The following is a 9,383-nucleotide window of genomic DNA, read 5'->3' on the forward strand; positions in this document are numbered from 1 at the left end:
TCTCAGATGGTCAAGGCTTCTGCGTGCCTCCCTGTGTTCTTTTCTTACTTTTTTCACTGTTATCCGCCCTGGCTGGTGTGGCTCAGGGGATGGCGTGCCGGCCTGAGAACCAAAGGATCACAGGTTCGATTCTGCAGTGCAGGGCACATGCCTGGGTTGCGGGCCCGGTCCCTGGTAGTGGGCGCGCAAGAGGCAACCACACAGGGATGTTTCTCTCCCTCTCTTTCTCCCTTCCTTCCCCCTCTAAAAACAAATAAATCTTTTAAAAACATTTTTATTGTTATCCTATTCCAGGTGTCACAATTTTTCCCCTTTGCCTCCTCCCCCCAGCCCACCCCCTCCCACGCCCACAGTCAATCCCCACACACTGTTGTGGAACTGCCTTTTGCCTCCCCGTGTCCTTAACCTGATGTTTCGATACTGAGAAAGCAAATGGGAGAGATCGTCATTAATGGGCTCTGCCCAAATGTCCCTGCAGAAAGCTGGGCTCCCCAGACCTCGGGCAACCTTTAAAGTAGCTGCTTCTACCACTTGAAAGGGAAAGGCACTTGAACTCGACTGTTTGCTGGTTGTAATTAAACCAACAACTCGGGCGACCCCCAGAGGGCCACCTACTCTTCTGACAACGGCGCAGGAAAAAGGAGAACGAAATCGCTCAAGTCACGCCCGAGGGAAATACCTGGATGGGATTGCGTGGAGGGCACAGTGCACAGTGGGCGGCGGGTGCCCCTGGCGGAGAGCTCTCCTCCCCACCCCCAGGGGCTGTCAGAATGATATGTCCAGGAGGCGGGTTTGGCTGTGTGGACCGCCCTCCCCTCCCCCCATTTATAGCCCTTTCATTGCCTTCCACAGCCTTTGGGAACCTGTCCAAAGTTTACCCAAGGACCTTCCTGTCCCAGGCCTCGTTCAGCTCTCCAGCCTCGTAAGGGGTGCCCAACCATCCCTCTCAACACTTTGTGGTTTCCCAAAGGCCTCAAGCGTACACAGCCTGGCAGTGACCTGGAATGCAGGGAATCCGTTGTCCTTCGAGCGTGGCCCCAAGTGCCCCAGCGGTCAGCTGAGCATGGAGAAGTGCAAGGATGAAGGATTGGAACCTGAACCCAGGCAAACTGGAGGGAATGCTCGCTGGCAGAGCCACGATCCTTCTTAGAAACTTTGGGTTTACCTCTACCACACACATATACAAGGGGCCATTCAAGATCCAAGTTCCTTCGCCAGAGAGCTGAGAGCTTAGGCTAGCAGCACAGGTCAAACTTGGCACGCAGACACATTTTGTTTGGCTTATGTTGTCATAGACGTAAGCCCACACTTTAAAACTGGGAGATTTTACGGTACAATCTGCATTTCTACTTCCTCCTGAAAGATTGGAAGATCTGTAACATAGGACTCAAAAACTCTCGCAGGGCATAAGTGCAAGGATCACTGCCCTCCTTAGAAGCAATAGGTGGCCTCCAGCCAGACGCGGCCCCCTCCAGTCACCTGTGCACACCTATGCACTCCACCCAACCGGCTCCTCAAGTTTGGCCAGCAACCTGACCCAGCCCCAAGGCATGTCTGCCACCATTCTCACTTGAAAATAATGTGTAATGGGGAAACAATGCTGTGTGTTCACCAAATCTTCCACTTCCTCCCCCTCTTCTAGGGAAAATCACTCTACCTAACTCTTTTGTGCTTTAGCAGGGCCACATGACTCGTTCTACCAGTGGGCCTGGAGCAGAAGTGCCACAGGTCACCTCTGGGCCGAGGCAACGGAAAGAGTCTTGGCGGCCATGTGTTACATGGGCAGGGCCACACGAAAGCAACAGCAGCTATGGAGAATCATATTTCACCTGGGAGAAAAGCAAAGCCACTGAGGTTTGAGGGTTCATTTGTTATACAGCATAGCATCCTTTGTCCTGACCAATACAGGAACGTGACCAAAACCACATCCTCGTCAGGCAGATTCCTTATTAACGCATAATAATAAAGTTTAAACCCTTTGTGTGATTGTCACGAGCGTATACATTTTGCAGATGATACAAACGTTTGACAATGTCTGGAGTGGAGCTCAGCGCTGACTGCCACCATTCCCCGCGCTGCAGAGCTTCTCTACAGTCCCCTCAGGATGGGAGGCTCATGTGTACTGACTGACTCAGGCATTTCAGGAAGGGTTCTACCATGGCACTGTTTTCCGACCAGAGTCACTTCTTGTTACCTGCACTTGTTTGAACAGAAGCGTTGCTGTTGATTTTGCCGGCATCCGTGCTCTCTTCTGAAACACGATCCCTGAGTTAATAAGCAAGATGCAACATTCCAAACGAGTAACCCTCACTCGGTGAATATTTCTAAGTGGTGGCACTCATATGCTGATGATGTCTGACAGATACATTTCCAGAGAGCCATGAGATCTATACTCATGTATGAGAAAAGCAAACAACAAGAAAAGATTTTTAAATACTTAAAGGGGATCAAGAAAAAGAAGAACTACATCTCCACGTGCATACAGAACTTCCCCGTAAAGACGATGCCGGAACTCCTATTCTCCGGGGAGCTGACCTCATTCAGTCACACACAAGCATTGAAAGACATGTGAAAACAAGACCCAGGCACTCCAGCAGAGAGAAGATCTAAAAATAACCACCAGAGCAGGTTGCACATATCAACTATTTCACGCACCAAGAAGAAACTCGCACATCTTCCATCTCAAGCAAGAGACTTCACTCCTTCAGAACCTCACTGGGACTTTGGGCAAAGATGTTCACAGCTCAGATTTGAGAGGTTGGGGCTGTAAACAGATAACAAGCGATTCCTACGGCAACAGACAGCTTTTCGCCAGATTTTGTGGTGGTTGTCTGTGGCGGGACGGGACTAGGGGGAGAATGGGTGGCAGTGAGACGGGAAAGAGAAGAATCATCAGGTAAAACTTTTGCCTTTAATTAAAAGCAGGGCAGAAGCCATTGCTTTAGTTACACGTTGCTGCATAACAGCAACCACTTGCTATCTCTCCTTTTCTGCAGCTGAGGACCTTCGCGGGTTTCCTCTACCTCAAGGTCTCTCATGAGGCTGCAGGCAAGATGCCAGGTGGGGCTGCGATCTCCACTGAAGGCTCGAAGGGGCAGAGTGGGGATTCACTTCCCAGCTCACTCGCAAAGTTGTTGGCAGCCCTGAGTCCTCACACGCGAGACCTGTCAAGGGCTGCCACGCGATGCGGCGGCTGGCTTCCTGAGACGGGCCAAGATGGAAGCCACAGTCTTTTTGGTCTGATCCGTCTTGACGTCTCATCCCTTGTCCCGCGTTCTGTTCATTAGAAGGCAGTTAGGAAGTCCAGCCCACACTCTGTGGAAGGGGATTACACAAAGGCGTGGGTAGCAGGGAACAGGGATCATGGGGACATCTTCACTACTGAGGAGGAAAGAGCTGCTCTAAATATTTCTAGTGAGGTTTGTGAGTTCCATGAGGTGACACAAAGGCTTGAGTATAGACAATGGAAACAGTGTACAGACGACTGGGCTCACACGAGGCGTGTCGGCCAGGACATCGCAAGAAATGAGAGTTGTCAGGGAGGGGAGAGTCCTATTAGAGTTCTGAGGGCCACAATCTTGAATGTGTATTCATTTGACGTAAAATCTGATTTTACATCCATGGTGCATAATATCCCAGAGGAGACAGGAAGTACTGACCATGAGCACAGTAACTAGTGTCTTTAAAAAGATGTAGCAAGAGATGACGCCAAAAGGGATTGACAAAATCAGCGGTGTGGTGGAGAAAGCAGCAACAGAACCTGACAAGTGTGTGTGGGGGGGTGTGTATGTGTGTGGGGGGGGGGAAGAGAAGGGAGGGGGAGGCAGGTTTGATACCTAGTTTATACTGCGTGCTGAGGTGTTCCGAGAAAATCCAGTAAGCGCCACCCCTCTGTCCCCTGCTCCCACGTTCTGAGATATTGAGAAATAAAAGAATAAAGGTGGAGGCTCCAATAACACCTCTCTCTTCCTAGAGCTAAGTTGGAAGACACAGCTCAGTGTGACAGGCCGAGGAGCCTGCAGGTGGGCTCCGGAGTTAACTGCACTCGCGCACCCAGAAATCCCACCCTGCCAGCGGCCTTTCTCCCACGAGGAAAAAGGCAGGGCTGACAGGACGTAGCCAGCTATTCTCCCCAAAATCACTGAGTAGAAAAACCTGCACTTGCCTGGGGGTGGAGTGAACCAAATGGGGACAGAGGCCAATAATGAAGCTGCCTTCACTGTGAGGAAAAGTGACGACGCTACCCCTGGACATGGTGTGAGGCTGTCCATCCTGATGGCTGTCATCCTCCATAGAAACGGAGATCAAGAGTGCACAGCCAGTGCATTGCTGTAACTCCAGAACCCATACTGAAATTTATCGGAAAAACAAACCGGAAGTTTCTTTACCGTCAGGCCGCACAGCTGCCTTCCTGGGCCCCATGTAATGGGTGGGCTGTGAACAGGATGCAGACACGGAGCAGCAGGGACCCAGTGGGGGCAAGGAATGAAGGCAGGGATAAAGGGGTGCACGCTTTCATCCCTGGCCTGCCAAGCTGCTTCCTCAGCTGCAGCTCCCTGAATTCTCACACCACTGGGGGAATGGGTGATCTTCAACACGAGAGCTAAAGCAATGGGACCAAAGTCACACAGACAGAAACTGGGATGTACGTGTCGAAGCGCACGTCCCTTGGCTACACCCTTCTATCTCGGACCTCTTTGTAACACACCTGGCAAGACTTTGATGATGCTCTTGTGCCTGGGAGGTGCTCCGAAAAGAGAGACAAGGAAAGTGGCCAGGGTTGCTCAGGAGATGCCTGGCCTGAGGACATGGGGCCCCCGCACAGCCAGTGGCCTGCACAGACCCCCACGCCAGGGCTCCCGCCATGGAGCTCAGGGGAACCCTGTAGAAGGTCACTTTCTGTTTAATGTCACCCTCTCCCATTAAAGCACCTGTCCCCAGTGAGTGCAGACTCAGCTGGAGCTTGCCCATGCTTCCCACACACTAGAGGCAACTCTGGTGTTATGGGCCCACCTTCCCTGGCTTTAGGGGCGCTATCATCCCTGGGGGGATTTGCTTAATACATAAGGGAGGAAAGCAGGGAAAAGGACATGAATCCCTTAGTCTGAAAAGCACCAAAATTGGAGAAATGATAACTAGAATAACCAGATTAAGAGAGAGTGCTCACTGCTTTGAAACAACCAGGCCTGGTGCTTGGAGGAATTCACCAGAAGGCTCGATAGGAGACAGATACCATATGATTTCACTCATATGTAGAATCTAACGAACAGATTACCAGAATAGGACCAGAGACATGGATACATGGAACAGACTGACAGGTTCCAGAGGGGAGGGATGTGGGGAGGACTGGAAGAGATTAGGCAAAACCATATATGCATATATGCATAGCCCATGGATACAGACAACAATGTGGTGATGGCCTCGGTGGGGGGAGGAGGAAGAACGGGGGACATCTGCACTAGGGTCAACAATCGAAAACAAATAATAAAGTACATTGTAAAATTATAAAAAGAAACTATCAATAATCCGGAAAAAGAACAGGAAAAGAGGCAGCTTTTGAGGAGGGGTGTTAATGACGCAATGAGGGTCTTCCCTTTCTGACAATTGATTCTTCCAGAAAAGCACCCTGAGATTATGTCATGAACTGACGAGTTTTAGAAACATCTATATTTTCATTCAACAGAATGGCAGTGCTGCCACTTGGTGCAGTTTATCCTAGTATCTATTTCTTCAGTTCTTTTTTAATATACAAAATATTTATGTTATTGAACCGGGAAGAGCTGACATTCCTCATTATCTGAAAAACTTTGGAACCACAGTCCATGTTAGCTTCCAAAAGCCAGAAACGATTGCAGCTAGCGTCTTTCTTTGATGCCTCATCAATATTTTCTACGAGATCCGGACCCTGATCATCCTCCTCATCAGTGTCTTCTGGTTTTGGTGCTGATACCCTATGTGTGCCAAGGGAATTGTTCAGCTAACCTTCAAAGTCTTGTTAAGCTGTCAGCACCGAGCTGACTTAATATTTCAGGAAGCTTTTGTGTGGTTGGCTTGGCTTCTGCATGACCAGTAATTGCAAAGGTGTTAGCAGAAAGGGAAGCTTGGACTGTGGGATTGTTGAAATAAATAGCTGTTCCATCACCTTTAATCATGTTTACCTCTTCAATATACACCAGCTATATTATTCACAGCCATTTTTCAGAGACCTCTGAAGTCTTTTGTCATCAGCTATAGTCATTCTATGTACCACCACCTTCTTTCTGCGAGCTCTCCCCGTGCCCCCTATCGGAACCTGAGCCTGAAGTCTGGCTAACCTTTCCTGATTTTCACTGCCCGTAAATCTAAAGCAGGGAGGGCCCTCCAACGGCCACGCACAGCAAGAGCAAGAGGGCTGCCTCCTGTTTCTTCAGCTCTTCACAATGTTCTCCATGCACCTTCCAATTGTATTTGCTGACCAAGGAATACGTTTTCACTTGAAACTATATTATTTTATATATATACCCACATATATATGTATATGTATATGTATATGTATATGTATGTGTGTGTGTGTGTGTGTGTGTATACATATATATATATATATAACTTCAACCTTGTTTTCCTTTTAACCATACCTGGCAGAACATGTGTTTCTCAGGGGTAAGCAGCTTAACTGTTTTCAGTTAGTAGTAAGGAATCTCAAGGAAGGTGTCTAAATATTTATCACTGACTTAGTGAAATTCTGTAGAGATGGAATTTGCTTGCATTTAGACATCTCGTAAAAATAGGGAGCTTTGCCTTCATATTCTGGATACTTACTTTTCCTAAACTTTCTGTTATGGGAATTTTCAAACAAGAACACCGAGATTTGTAGGAGGGCCTCCCGTGTATTCATCACCTGGCCTACACAAGTAACACCGCTGGGTAATCCCATTCCTTCTACACCTCATTCCTGCTGGACTCCTTCAGAACAGTCCCCGATGTCATCTCATCCAGGAAACTTCAGGATCATTTCTAAGACATGAGGACACCCCCCTTTCGAAACGTAATTATAATAGCAGGAGCGCCACCGTCGTAAAGGGAATAGCTCCTATCATCTAATATCCACTGGGTGGTCACCGGTCCTGGATTCTCTCATAAATGCCTTTTCACTGTTGGCTTCTCCTGATCAGGATCTAAACAGGGTCCAAGCACGGCACTTGGATGACATGTCTCTCCGGCTGTATTAGTCTACAACCACTCCAGCCTTTCTCCTTTTTTCCCTGCTGTGTGGAGGGAATCGTTTAATGTTTTGCTAACTGTGATGCTTTCATCCTAGCTAGCATTAGCTAACGCCTAAAGGTAAAACGTGCACTCGTGGCAAGGCTTTTGCTTATGATAGGGGATAGACTTTCACATTTCAGTCTGGATCACTGTGAATTTTGGGCAGACCGGTTAGATTGCTTTGGTTTTCATTCGTACCACGGTTCTAACAAACCTCAAACCAGCCTGGCCCTTCTCTTGTGGTCCCTTGGGCTTACGATGTTAGTCTTTTGCTCTCAGTTTCTTTGCATTGACCTTCATTAATTACCTGAGTTCAGCTTTTGAGTGTTACCATTTTACGCGTCTTAAGCCATCCATGTTTTCACATCTTAACATTTGTGAAATTGGTTGCCTATTAAAATTGATGGTGGTAGTTTAATAGGTGTCATTCTTCTTTTCCATTTGATTCATAAAACGACGTCCCATCTCCCAAAGTTGTACATTTGGTTCAATGTACTGCGTTGTGTAAACTAGGGAAAATAAAGGCCCCTCCCCGTGGAACGTGCTCGTCCCTCCAGTGGGCAGGACCACACTCTGAGGGAGGTCAACTAGTCAGGGTTTGAGCAGGGACCCACAAGCCATCCTAAGTCTTCAGGACAGAAGTGCTTCATACAGAACCAGAAGCTTACCCAGCTGCTGAAAGGCAGGGGGCCAAGGTAAGAGAAGCAGCTTCCCGAGATCCAGGAGAGCAAGGGTTGCAGGGACTCTCTCGCGCTGGCTTCCACTTCCCTCACGACTGAAGGGGATGAATCTCAAGACGACACCCCGAGACCTGGCAAAACCCACATCTGCCTCCTGCTGATGCCCAGAGGCCTGTCCTGAGCAGCCAGCAGTGCGAAATTACCTTCCTCCCTCCCCTACTCATCGTAGAATTGAACCCACCCCACCGTAAGGAAGAGTGGAAAATGCCGCTTCCAGGCGTTGTGCCTCTAAGCACAGGGGAAAACTAGGAAGGGCTGGGGTTACCATCACCCAGCATATTGGAACACTTTACATTAGTAAATCCATACATTAAATGTCAAAGAGCTTAACTTCTCTCATCGTGTATACATCTCCCATGCGATGTGTTCACCCCGCTCTTGGTGGATTGTCTTCGGTGCCTCATGGAGCGTGATCCCCTGCCCTGACCCCCCACCTTGACATCAAGGGACTTGAGCAGCCCAGGCCTGCTCAGTCAGGCGGAGTGGGGAGAAGAAAGGTGGAGCGGGGCCTGCCGAGGCCGTAACCCTGCCTTGGCCACCCCCTTGCCTCTGAGGGGTCCATTTCCCAAACAAATGGGCTTAAGTAAGCACTTCAGTGATTCAGCTGAAGAGCAGGCCACAGAATGACTGAACTATCATGACATCACTCACAGTCACCGGGAGCCGACACTCGTGCTGTATCCTAAGCAGCCTGAGGCTCTCCTTTCCGTGACTGTGGAGTCACCGCCATGACGTTCTAGCAGCTTGAGGGAAGGAGCTGGGCCCCTCATGTATTAAGCATATCCCCCCAGGGATGATAGCGCCCCTAAAGCCAGGGATCGTGGGCCCTTAACACCAGAGTTGCCTCGAGTGTGTGGGAAGCATGGGCAAGCTCCAGCTGAGTCTGCACTCACTGCGGACAGGTGCTTTCAAGGCTCAATTCCATGAAGCTGCAGGACAAGAGGGGGCAGGTCAGGAGGGAGCGGAAGGAACACCGTCCACTGTGCATTATGAAGGTGGGGCCTGGTTTGCATGTTTTCTCCCCTAGAGCCACCCCCATTCCCTGGGTCAGCCTCACAGGGCTTACATTTACAAGCCAGTCCCAGCATCCCGAGTAGAAACAGCCCCCGAAATGTAAATGCACTGCATTTCCTCAGCCAACTGCGAGGACGATCCCTTCTGCGGCTTGAAAAAGCAGTGCTTTTCCTCCCAATGGCATTGCGTGTTCCCAGTTGTGACGGTGAATTTTTAATTCCTAATAATGTCACAGAAGGGTATGGATTTTTCATGCTTACAGAGGGGGCCGGGCTTCGAAGTCTGGGAAATCCTTCTCTAGAAACATGTCCTATAAGACCCGCCAACCATCAGAAATCACACAGGCGAAAGCAAATGCTCGATGTGCCTGGAATCTGCTGTCTATAC

The 9,383-nt window shown here is 49.3% G+C and overlaps 1 pseudogene; it reads right to left on the bottom strand.

Annotated features, from left to right (window-relative positions):
* Positions 1–1,326: 1,326 nt before the first annotated feature.
* On the bottom strand, positions 1,327–8,752 carry LOC129076854 (transcription factor BTF3 homolog 4-like; annotated as a pseudogene).
* Positions 8,753–9,383: the final 631 nt, after the last annotated feature.

This window comes from Pteronotus mesoamericanus, unplaced genomic scaffold, assembly GCF_021234165.1.
Source record: "Pteronotus mesoamericanus isolate MK-2021 breed Mesoamerican mustached bat unplaced genomic scaffold, CSHL_Meso_final contig_65, whole genome shotgun sequence".
Lineage (NCBI taxonomy): Eukaryota > Metazoa > Chordata > Mammalia > Chiroptera > Mormoopidae > Pteronotus > Pteronotus mesoamericanus.